Here is a 13,367-nt window from a genome sequence, read left to right as displayed (position 1 = left end):
GAGAAACCCTGTCTCGAAAAACAAAAACCAACCAAACAAACAAAAAAACTATTCTGGGCTTCCAAGTAGGATTCCCAGGTTGGCACAGTAGGTAGGGTGGCTGATAGGCAGACAAGTAAGGGGGAAACTGGACCCTAGTATCTCTAGGGGTCAGGGTTGGAGCCCAGCAGAAGTTGGGTGGCTATCTGTCCAGGCCACTGGACAGCATTTGGGACTCATATGGTCTCAGGTAGATGCAGTAAGTAGGGTGGCTGATAGGTATGCCCACAGGGAGGTGACTGGCTCTCCCTTTCATGACTTTTTAAGGGAAACATAATGACCAAAGGCTATCCTATTGTGGTTACAAACAAATGGTTTCTCCAGAGTATTTTCTTCATGAATTTCAACATACCTGCATTTCCTGAAAGCTTTCCCACATTGTTTCTAAGTGTGAACCATGCCATGACTCTTATCAAATGTGAGGTACCTATTAACTTCATTGCATAACTTACTTTCATAAGCTTTCTCTCCAATGAGACCTTGTTATGGCACTAAAAGCATTACGAAGAACTGAAGGGTTTCCACACTCCTTATATTTACAGGGACTTTCTAAATATGACTCATTCTCACATTGGTGTTTGATGTCAACTCTGAGCAGTAAATGGATAAGTGATCAATGAGGCTATCTACAAACAAATGAGGAATACATGGTGCGTTGGCTAGTTTTATGTCAACTTGACACAAGCTGGAATCATCCGAGAGGAGGGAGCCTCAATTGAGAAAATGCCTCCATAAGATTGAGCTGTAGACAAGCCTTCAGGGTGTTTTCTTAATTAGTGATTGATGTGGGAGGGTCTAGTCCAGTGTGGGTGGTGCCACCCATGGCCTGGTGGGCCTAGGTGCTATAAGAAAGTAGGTTGAGTGTTGGGTGGTGGTGGTGGTGGTGTTGCATACCAGTAGGCAGAGGCAGGAGGATCTCTATGAGTTTGAGGCCAGTCTGGTCTACTAACCGAGTTCCAGCAGGATAGCCAAGACTACAGAGAAATCTTGTATCAAAAACAAATGAATAACACAAAAAAGTAGGCTGAAAAAGCCACGAGGACTAGCATTCCTTCATGGCCTCTATATCAGTTCCTATCTCCTGGTTCCTGCCCTGTCAGCTTTCAGTGATGAACCGTTGCTTTTAGTTCTGGTGTTTTATCACAGCAATAGAAACCTAAACTAAGATACAAGGCATCATAGAGGGGAATTTTTTCATGTTTACAGTGTGCTTTGGTCCCTGTTAGGTCTCTCCACATTGACTACCTTAAATGCATTCACAAAAACTATTATTTGAGGTCTGTAAAAAGTGAGATGTTGGGGACTATTGGGGTCCAGCCCCTAATAGTCTCCTTTCCAGGGTCCGCGGAAGGATCTATCAACCAGCTGAGAATCTATTCTTTAAGGTCGGTAAATCAGTCTACGCACGCAGAGTTCTTTGGTCCATTCGCTTTAATTCCTCTGGCATAACATCCTTTATACACAGCTTCAGTTCTCTTCTCATGTCTAGCTCCTTTCTTGCCTGATTTCTCTATATTTATCTACTGTCCCCTCTAAGTTCTATCTTAATTCCTTCATCTAGTTCTGTCCCTTCTAGGTTCACATCTAGCTAGTTCTTTCCCCTATCAGTTCTGTCCCTTCTAGGTTCACATCTATCTAGTTCTTTCCCCTATCAGCTCCTCTCCCGTTTCCTTCTCTCTCATCTGGCTCTTCCTCATCTTGTTCTTCCCCATTGACTCTTCCTCATCTTCCATCTCGTTCCTCTAGTCCTCTCTTTTAGCTCTTCAATCTAGTTCTTCCCCATCTCAGCTCGTTCCTCTCAAGTTCTTACCCATCTAGTTCTTCCATTCTCTTTTCTCTTCTCCTCCTGTGCCCTGGAAGTCCCGGTATATAAAAGGGAGGGTCCGAGCTAAATTGTGTAAAGCTATTACTTAACATCCACCTCTCCTAGGCGGTGTCTCCTTGTGGAATTTACCGTAAGTCAGGAGACTTGCATGTGGGCTGTTATTGTTAGTCCACCTGGGACTAACAATGGGCGCCCACCTGGGTGGTGTTTCCTGTAGTCCTTGAAAGTGGCCAAGGGAGATAATCTGATTCCAGAGAAAGCCTTTCCCTGAGGCTGTTCTCCAAATTACCTGGAATGTGTATGTCCAGAGAGTGCTCAGTCTACACTGTTAGTCCTTCTTGGGGAAAAGTCAATTGGGAAAGCTATGAAGGCACACATGATTTTCATAACAGAAGACAGCTGATATATAACAAGCCAAGTAACACCAAAAACTCCTTGGGATTTGGCTTCCTCTGGAGGAATTCCATGATCCCTCCAGGTAGTGACTTTGCCATAACCAGCTGAGTTCTTATGATATATTCCTGCGGCCCGCAACAGTGAGAAGTACGGGCAGTGGTGGCACACACCTTTAATCCCAGTACTCGGGAGGCAGAGCCAGGCAGATCTCTATGAGTTCGAGGCCAGCCTAGGCTACAGAGTGAGTTCCAGGAAAGGCGCAAAGCTACACAGAGAAACCCTGTCTTGAAAAACCAAAAAAATAAAAATAAAAATAAAAATAAAATAAAAATAAAAAAAATTTGGGCTGGAGAGATGGCTCAGAGGTTAAGAGCACCAGCTGCTCTTCCAGAGGTCCTGAGTTCAATTCTCAGCAACCACATGGTGGCTCACAACCACTTGTAATGAGATCTGGTGCCTTCTTGGTATACATAATAAATAAATCTTTAAAAAAAAAAGGGGAGAAGTACATTAGTGCAATTTTATGTATTAATGATTCATGGGAACTGTTAATTTTATATCAAATAGGGATATGTAAACCTGAATGGATGGAATGCCACTCAGAGCTCCACATCAGCTACTATCAATTATGATATTTTTCAAACACATTTAATACTATTTATCTGGCATTTCACATGTAATGATGCAAATGAGAAATGCTAGGAAATAATATCTTGGTATATTTAGAAATATTTGCACACTAATAACAAAACATCTTGAAGATGAGACCTAACACCAAAATTCATTTTTATTGAACTGGTCCTTGAAGCCACACCCCAAGGCTCATTTGCTATAAAGAGTTTTTTAAATATTTACTTTTATTTAACATATATATAAGTGTTTTGTCTACATGTATGTATGTTACTGACAAAGGCAAGAAGAGGGCCTTAGATTCCCAGGAACTGAGTTACAGACAGTTGTAAGCCATAATATGGGTGTTGGAAATTGAACCTAGGTCCTTGGCAAGAGCAGCAAGTGCTAACGACTGAACCATTTTTCCAGTCGCTTAAAGGTATTTTTTATTTTATTTTTTCTGCATGAAGTTAAGAAATTAGAACCCTTAGACCTAATTTTTTTGTGGTTTCATGTTACTCCATGTCTTCAATGTTTGCTCATTTAAATTTTCCAATTATATATTAAGCAATATGTATATTTCCTTGTTTTGAAAATGTATTGATCTATGGTTTACCATGAACAAGAGTTCCTTATTTAAATAAAATTTACCATAGATTCTTTTATTTTTAAAAATTTATTTATTTTATGTATGAGTGCTGTGTACACATGCATGTACACCTGTATGCCAAAAGGGGGCATCAGATCCCATTATAGATAGTTGTGAGCCACCATGTGGTTGCTGAGAATTGAACTCAGGACCTCTGGAAGAGCAGCCAGTACTTTTAATCGCTGAGCCATCTCTCCAGCTTTCTCCAGAGATTCTTATAGTCACCTTTAATATTTTGATCATCCTGTGTTTTTCCTAAAATGTAGACTGACAAAACTCATGATGAATTATTAAACATTGAAAAGATGAACAACTTTTTGCTGTGTCGCTGACATAATATTGTTGTGTATGGTATAGTTACCCAAATATTTTCTCTTCTTACTCTAAACCATATAACATTGATGAGCAAGAAATTTTTTTTCCTCTGACTAAGAATTGTGCCATTTTTACCTACAGAGACTCAGTTCCCCAAAATTACATCTTCAGAGAGCTCTTTTTGAGGAGAATCCAACAAAGCTGTCATGCCATAGCTGATGAATACATCTTCAAAGGTCAGCGAATCCTAAAAGAGCCAATATACATGTACAAATGGAAGGGCCACACAGCAAAGGACACTTCTTTGACATGATGTTGTGCTCTCCAAATATTGATTTAATTTTATGGTCATCATTCTCCATTAATAATTAGATCCTGACATAGCCATAATGATGCTAGAATGGAACTATTTAGTAAAGCAATAAGAAGACATCAGCATGTGTTGATGCTGCTCGATCATCACTTAACAAAGGTAAATATCACTGGTCCAACAACTGCATATTCCTAAAATATATCAGAAGATCATCTGCTCAGTCATTAATATTGGTCCAAATGCCACTAGCTCAAATGTGAAGCAGTTTATCATTCAAAGTTTATGACAATATGCTACTTGTTTCACTCATATTGTCCCTCTGCATGCTTGAATATCTATGGGATTTTCCAAGAGGAAGCTTACCTGATCAGAACCAAAAATACTCTACAGTAAGATTTGGTAGTGAGGGGCTGGAGAGATGGCTCAGAGGTTAAGAGCACTGACTGCTCTTCCAGAAGTCCTGAGTTCAATTCCCAGCAACCACATGGTGGCTCACAACCATCTGTAATGAGATCTGGTGCCCTCTTCTGGCCTGCAGTCATACATGCTGTATACAGAATAAATAAAGAAATCTTTAAAAAAAAAAAAAAAAAAAAAGATTTGGTAGTGAACTCATCTGACAATAACATGTAATTCACCAGGTAAAGGTGTATATTCAAATAATTGAGCAAGTCTTACCATAAGGAGTAGATTCTGTGCCATTCACATCAAAACTCCAATGTGATTCTTTACAAAATTGAAAAAAAAAATAAAACCCTAAAATTCATTTGGAAGCACAAAAGCCACCCTGAAGACAAAGGCTAATATAGGAAGTATCACCATAGCTGCTTTGAAGTTATATTAGAAAGCCACAGTAGTAAAAACACATGGTGCTGACATAACACAGATATACGGATCAATGGAAGAGAAGACCCAGACAGAGTCCTATGAAACCATAGCCATCTGAGTTTAGACAAAGATTAAAAAACTACTCATCAAATGAAAGGCATCTGAGAAAGCTGGGTATTGTCAATGCAAAAATGCAACTCTACTTTCAAAGGGGATAAGAGTTAGTTTATTCTGGAGCCCAATATGAGTGACCATGGCCTGTTAGCACAGATTTAGGTCACAAATTTCACATTCCTATGTGAAAGGAATTTCATAAAGTTTTTATAGAGACAGAAGAAAGAAAGTCATAAATTAAGACACTTTTGAAATACATTGGTAGGAACGTTAGGTAGGGATGCTAAAGCAAAGGGGAGAAACTGTGCCATAGGCCTCCAACACCATCTAAAAACATTTTTAGCTTTCTTGGTTGGTTAGAAATCAGTGCTGTTTGCACATCCCATGGGATTTATCTAATGATTACAAAGACGTCAGCTAGAGTAGGAGCATAAATTACTATTATGGTGGCTAAAGATGACTCAGGATGATTTAGTGCTGGACTTGGAGCATTCCAAACTCTCTATAATTACTGAAGTTCTGCACAGTTGGTCAGCCTTGCAGAAGGTCCAATGGAAGGTTCAGCTTCTTTCTAGAAAATTTTGTTTATAATATTCACAAACAGAAATATGACTCTAGACCCTTACCTCCCACCTTGCGCGCGCGCGCGCGCGCGCACACACACACACACACACACACACAAAAAAAAAAAAAAAAAAAAAAAACTAAATGTGGCAAAGGTCTTAGTCTCTGAAACTGCCACAATAACTTTGAAAACACCATAAGGAAACCTGCTACTTTTTGTGATAAAATGAAAACAAAACAAAACCCTTAAAGGTTTGACCAACATAAGTGTAAACTTCAACCATTGTGGGTAGAATAGTGAAGCATCAGAATTTCAAGCTCCCACACTTTCAATTCCTAATTATGTATTATGGTCTAATAATGCCATGAGATATGTGATGCAGATGTCATCACACCAGTGTGGACAGTACAGTCTTCAGCCATGCAGGAAGATGTAGGAGTGAGCTCACAATCAAGGCCCATTGAGAATGTATTATGGGGAGATGCTAGAGACTTCCATGTAAGACAGAGAATTAGAAGCCCCACTATTGCAATTTAGTGAAAGGAAATAATCATAATAAGCAAGTCTATTCCAATGAAAGGCAAGCTGAAAATAAACTTAATAATTTGGATGTCTGCAAAGAAACAAGTGAATACACAAGGCAATTTGGGCTGTTCTGAACAGAAACGATCTCAGAATTGTCTTTCAAAATAAAATGATGGGGTGCGCATGCTCGTCGGTGCGGGGCTAGCGCGGGCACGCGCGCGGGCCCCGGGGAGGGAGGCCTAGGCTCTCGGGGGCCGTCGGGAGCGTGGGCGGCCCGCAAGGTCGGTCCCCCGTCACTCGTGCGGAGGCCAGGTCGGGAGGAGCGGACTGCCGGGAGGCCACGCGGTCTGGCCAGCCACCCGGGGCCGCGAGAGTCACCAGGCCCCTCCTTTCCGCCCTCGGCCGGAGCGGAGTGTGCGGGTTCGCGGCGCGGCCGGCTGGAGAGGTAGAGCAGCGGCCGCCAAGGCGCCGGGGGAGTTCAGACTGGAAAGCAAGAAGTCTTAGGACTAGAGGGAGGAGACCCTGGCCGCACTGGCCTTTCCGTTGCACAAGGTTTTAATGTGTTCTGTTCAACTGTTCAGCGATTTTGAGTGATTTCTCAACCTGGAGGATTTACATGAGTGCTGGGATTACAGGCACGAGCCAGGCACGGTGGAGGTTGAAGTGGAGGATTACCATGGGCCTGCGACCAGCCTAGACAAAATTATGAGTCGAGGATCTCAAGTTCACGTTTTTTTGGGTGCTCCAGTTGCTCCACTGAAAATGACGATATCACAGGGAACAGCTTCCTTAATGTCCACTGCCAACACCTGGGAACAAATCCAACTTTTATACAAACAGCATTCTTTATATCTGAAGGCTGAAAACCAGGAGCTTCAAAATCTGAAAGACTACCAAATCCCAGAAACTGCTGGCCCTCCAGATGTTTTTAGTGGTCACCTTTCAACAACTTATGTGACTAGGTCTGCGCAGGTGGAAGATGGTTTCATCTGTTGTGCTTCTGAAACACAGAGTATAAAGTCCCAGAAGATGAATCCCTCAGGCCAGAGTGATATGACTAATGTGCAGATATGTGAATTTAAGGACAGAGTTCAGCATTTACCTGAAGAAGAAAAATACCAGAAGTTTCAGTGTGAAAATATGAAACTTAGAGATGAGCAGTCTAAAAACCAGTCAAATCCCTGTGTTCAGAACTTTCAAGCAGATTTGCTTCCGTTAGATCATAAATGTACAGCTGAATTGGATTTGGACTGTTGTACTGAACAGATTACTATAGGGCCAGAGGCTGTGAGAACAAAGCCTGTGCCAACTGTACATGAAAGACAGAGTCAGGAGACCGTTTTCTCTGACACAAAGCCTGAGCCAGGGTCTGAGGGAGCAGTTGGGAAGGCCTCAGACCAGAAAGTGTCTACTGACACTGAGTTTCTCAGTATAATGACCTCCAGCCAGTGTGCTTTTCTAGCTCAAGGGAATAATAAAGGGCAAGACTGTCCAAATAAAGGGACTATAAACATGGGGATGGAACCCACAGGAAGTCCAGAAGGAAGACTAGCTGAAGATAATCTTGTTAAGCCCAGGGACAATTCTGAAAACGAATCTGAGAGTGAGCAGAGCCAGGCGTATTCCCTGGAACTTTTTAGTCTTGAATCAGAAAGCAGCCACGTTATCAGAAACCCTGGAAAAAGTCTTGAAAATAATATAAGTTCACAAGATCTTTTCAGTAATGAAGAAAACCCGCCACCAAATGAGGTATGCATTGAGTTGTGTGGCTCAGGAATACTGTGTTCCCAACTGAGTAGCTTCCACCAAAGTTCTGCTAAAAGAAGCCAGTCCTCTAAAGATAATTTCCATCATTCTAAAGCTTGTTCGGAAGTCCATCAAGTATCCAAGAAGTCAAAGATGGACTCTACTACAAGAGAGTCAGCCAAAATGGCGCCCCAGAGGATCATGTCTAAATTTAAGGCCATTAAAAAAATATCACTAATAAAAGACTGTGACTCAAGTATAACTGCTTAGTCATGGTGCTAACCCCGTGCCATGTGAAGGAAATAAACGTAAAATCTGGACCAAATTCTGGTTCTAAAGTGCCCTTAGCAACAGTTGTAGTAATTGATCAATCAGAAGTGAGGAAGAGAGTTGTTCTGTGGAGGACTGCAGCATTTTGGGCACTTACAGTGTTTCTTGGGGATATAATTTTAATTACAGATGTTACTGTTTATGAGGACCAATGGGTTGGTGAGACAGTACTCCAATCAACATTTACCAGTCAGTTATTAAATCTTGGAAGTTATTCACATGTCCAGCCTGAAAAATATTCCAATGTAGTTGCCAGTGTTGTACTTGAGGACTTACTAGGATATGTGTCTTCAAAACATTCCTATCTCAAAGATCTGCCTCAGAAGCAGCATCAGAAAATGAACACTGTAAAGTTTGTGGAATTGGAGCAGCTGCAGCCTGATACATTAATCCATGCCGTACTCAGAGTACTGGATGTCACTGTATTGACAGAGGCAGTGTATAGTTATAGAGGACAGAAGCAAAGGAAAGTTCTGTTAACTGTGGAACAGGCTCAAGGTCAACATTATGTGCTTGTATTGTGGGGTCCGGGAGCAGCCTGGTATACTCAGCTTCAAAGGAATAAAGGTCGTATTTGGGAATTTAAGTACCTTTTTGTTCAACGCAATTGCATACTAGAAAACTTAGAGTTGCATACAACACTGTGGTCATCCTGTGAGTACCTGTTTGAGGACGACACAAGAGCAATTTCATTTAGAGCAAAATTTCAAAAAAATATTCCCTCCTTTGTCAAGACATCAGACTTAGCAACTCATCTAAAGGATAAGTATTCAGGAGTGGTTCTGATTAAAGCCAAGGTTTCAGAGCTGGTGTTTACTGTCCCAGCAGCTCAGAAGATAGCTCTAAATGCTCACAGTTCTCTGAAGGGTATCTTCTCTTCTCTTCTCTTCCCAGCATTACATATGCTGGCTGTGCGCATTGTGGCTCAGAACTGGAAACAGATGAGAACAGGGTCTACAGACAATGTCTGAGCTGCTTGCCATTTGCTGGGAAGAAAACATTGTATAGGCCAGCTTTAATGACCATAGTTGATGGAAGACATAGTACTTGTGTACTTGTGTAGGGTCAAAGATGATGGAACGCATTCTTCTCAACATCTCTCCAGATTGCCTCAACAGAGCGATAGTACCTTCCTCAGAAGTCACCTACAGCATGGTTGCAGCAGACTTGCTCCACTCCTTGTTGGCCATCAGTGCAGAACCTTGTGTGTTGAAGATTCAGAGCTTTTTCGAGTTGGATGAAAACAGCTACCCATTGCAACAGGAATTCTCCTTACTAGATTTCTGTCCTGATTCATGGACAATGTGGAGCCCGGGACTTTCTCTGAGGTCGGAGGGAGGACACAGGCAGCATTCCAAGGAAGGAGTGATGAAATAATCTGTCTTTTGAAGATTTATTTACTTTTTATGTTTGTGAGTTTTGCCTGTGTATATCTGTGTACCATGTCTGGTGCCCACAGAGGCCAGGAGAGGGGAGTGGATCCCCTGGGACTAGAGTAATATATGGGTGTGAGCTGCCAAATGGATTCTGAGAAAGTGCTCTTAACTGCTGAACCACCCAACCCTATGATCTGTGCTTTGAAATAAATGAAATGACAGGGCTTTTGCCTGGAGTTTTTAAAATAAATATTTTATTACCATAATATATTTATACCAAATAAATTTATAAGTTAATTTTTAAAAGAAAAAAAAATAAAATGATGGGCTGCAGGAACACTTAGTAGATCTACCAGCCATGTGGCAGAGAGAGGCTGTGAAGATGGAGGCTGCTGTGTGACCTTTGAGACTGAAGTAGGTAGATAGCTCTTACCATTGCAGTTCTGTTTGTTGTTAGTGAGAATTACTGGGTAATTGCTTTTCCCACCTTCCTGACAATGGCACCTTAGGAACAGGTATGTGAGGAGTGACCGACTGGCCTGGAGATGAAACCAAGGGTTTCATGAACATATTTGGGATCAGTGTATGCTCAGGAAAAAGTGTAAGTATGGCAAATATGCCTGGAGCTGATTGCCTGAGGGGTTCTCCTGAAGGGTCATAAAACACCTGGACACTATGGGAACTGAGAAATGCAAAGCTGAACCTTGAACAGCTGGGCGAGAAGACCAATCTAAGGAGCAATTTGTTTCAACTCCACTGGGTACTGAATATGCACTAACTGGTTCTAAAGGTTTGAGTTGGAGCACTGAACCACACTTGTTTCAGCATCATGGATTTCTACATGAAATGGCACTAGGAAGGAAGATTCATATATATATATATATATATATATATATATATATATATATATATATATATATATATATAAACTAATTTTACTTTTATTACTCTTCAGTGTAGGTGGAAGTTTCTCTCTGTCCCACCTGCCAGTTTCCAAATCTCTGTCAGCCTTCCCAAATAATCATTCAGAGACTTAATCTTACTTATAATTGCTTGGCTGATTGCTCAGGCTCATTGCTAGCTAGCTCTAACATCTTAAATTAACCCATTTCTATTCATCTATATTTTGCCACATGGCCATGGTGTTACCAGTCTGCTGGCATCTTGTTCCTTGGGTAGCTGGATAGCATCTGTCCTGACTCCGCCCTCCTTTTCCCTGTCTCTCTGCTTGGATTTCCTACCTGGCTATAACCTGTCTTGTCATAGACCAGAGCAGCTTCTTTATTAACAAATGGTAGCAACACATATTCACAGCATACAGAAAGACCATCCAGCTGTAAGTTTTCCTGTGTCCCACAGTTGCTCAGTCCCAAATAAACACACAGAGGCTTATTATTAATTGCAAACTATTTGGTCTGTGGCTTGGACTTATTGCTAGCTAGCTATTACATCTTAAATTAACCCTTTTCTATTAATCTATATTCTGCCATGTGGCTGTAGCATTACCGGTCTGCTGGCATCTTGTTCCTTGGGCAGTTGGATTGCAGCTGTCCTGACTCTGCCCTCCTTCTCCCTAGATTTCCATCCCACAGCACTTCAGTGTTTGTTTAGATTTTCTGAGACAGTCTCACTATGTAGCTTTGGCTAGCTTGGAACTATATGGACAGGGCTGTCCTTAAATTCAGAGATCTGCCTGCCTCTTCTTCCTAGTGCTGAGATTAAAGATGTGCACCATCATGCCTGGCTTATAGATTTTTTTTTTAATCTTTACTCTTGCATAAATATCCTAACAGTCTTCCTTGAATTTTTCTATTTTTCAATAGGTTTAAGATGTTTTGGTATGTTCTGCAACCATTCAGTGACATACTTTCTACTATTATTCTTACACACAAACCATGTACTCTCCCTCTCATTCCTACCGCATATGGAATCAAACCTCTCCAGTTCTTTTTTTCTACTTTGTCAGCCTCTACTCTCTCAGTTGATCTACTTCCCTTCTATATCTAAACTTAGGAACTAATACTTAGTATAAACTATTATCCTTGTTCCACTATATACAGAATTTAAATGCAGCACTTTTTGTGTGTGGTTGTTTGAAATAGAATCATTATGTAGCCCTGGATGGCCTGGAACTCACTATGTAGACCAAGGCTGACACTGACCTCACAGAGACCTGCCTACTTCTGCATCCCCAGTGCTGGATTAAAGACATGTGCCACTACATCTGGCCGTAACACTGGTTTTTTGTTTGTTTGTTTTTTGTTTTGTTTTGTTTTGTTTTGTTTTTTAACATGCCTTGCATAGTGGTCCTTTCTAGCCATTATGGTTGTTTCTGCAGCTGGAGTAGTACTGAGGATCACAACTCAAGGCCTCTGCACATAGACTATTTAGCTACTAACCTACAACCCAGTCTACTGATGAACAAATCCCAGCCCTTACTATAAACTAGTTCCCTTTCAAACTGCAAATATTACAGTTGAAATAAGACAGCAGTTATTTTAGGGAAGGGAGGAGGGAATCCAACAAGATAACCAGAGATATGGAAATCCCAAAGCACAAACATGAGGAATTATGGTAGAATGCCATCTTGGAAAATGCCAAATTCAAGGAACTGGATTCCAATGACAGTGAATCAAATGAAATCAAAGTACTCCAAAAGACAATCATAAGAAAACCTAACCAAAAAACAATATAAATAAAATCCTGAATAAAATAAGAGAATACAAGTAAATGTACCCCAATAAAATTGAGGATTCATTTCAAGATATGAAAGAAGGGTGCAATAGCTAGAGAAAAACTAAGAACATCAAATTGAAATCTTACAAATGAAGAGGTCATTAAGTCAAAAACTCTGTAAAAAGCCACAGGGGCTAGCATGAGGCTCAGTGGGTAAGAGCACTTACCACCAAGCCTGATGACCTGAGTTTGAACCCTAGGACCCACAGGGTAGAAGGAAAGAATTGATTCCTCTGACTGTCACACGTCCATAGAGGCACACTCATACCCATGTATAAGCACAAATAAATAAAGAAACAAACCTATAGGCTGGAGAGATGGCTCAATGGTTAAGAGCACTGGCTACTCTTCCAGAGGTCCTGAATTCAATTCCCAGCAACCACATAGTGGCTCACAAACACTTATAATGGGATCTGATGCCCTCTTCTGGCATGCAGGCTCTATATGCAGACAGAGCACTCATATATATAAAATAAATAAAGAAATCTTTCAAAAAAGAGAAACAAACCTAATTAAAGAAAAATTTAAAACCTACAAAAATATTATAGATCAAGTAGAAGACAGTATCAACTTTTGGAAGACAAACATGAATGAGAACACTCAGATACTGATAAAGAGAAAACAAACAAAAAGCATGAACAGAGCATGTAAAATCAACCCCCACCCAAAGGAAATTACATTTATAAAGGACTTATGAGGACAGGAAAATATCAAACAATGGTGAAAGTAACATACTCAATAAAGCCATAGAGCAGGAAATTACCTAAATATAGGCAGAGATTACTCTTCTGACTCAGGAAATATTTAGGATACAAACTGAAAAGATTGGGAAGCACCTACATATACCATATTATATTTAAAACATTAGCACAGAGAATAAAAAATACCAGTAATGAAAAAAAGTCCCATGAAAAAAACAAAGTCGCATATAAAGACAAAGTCATTAATACTAGAAATTTCAACAGAAACTCTACAAGTCAGATGTTCTCCATCCTCTG

At 40.7% G+C, this 13,367-nt stretch overlaps 1 pseudogene; it reads left to right on the top strand.

The window, feature by feature from the left end:
* The first annotated feature begins 6,629 nt into the window (after positions 1 to 6,629).
* On the top strand, positions 6,630 to 9,857 carry LOC143270282 (shieldin complex subunit 2 pseudogene; annotated as a pseudogene).
* Positions 9,858 to 13,367: the final 3,510 nt, after the last annotated feature.

Source organism: Peromyscus maniculatus, chromosome 22 (assembly GCF_049852395.1).
Source record: "Peromyscus maniculatus bairdii isolate BWxNUB_F1_BW_parent chromosome 22, HU_Pman_BW_mat_3.1, whole genome shotgun sequence".
Classification (NCBI taxonomy): Eukaryota; Metazoa; Chordata; class Mammalia; order Rodentia; family Cricetidae; genus Peromyscus; species Peromyscus maniculatus.
The sequence above is the reverse complement of the archived record's forward strand: the minus strand, read 5'-3'. Positions and strand labels throughout refer to the sequence as shown.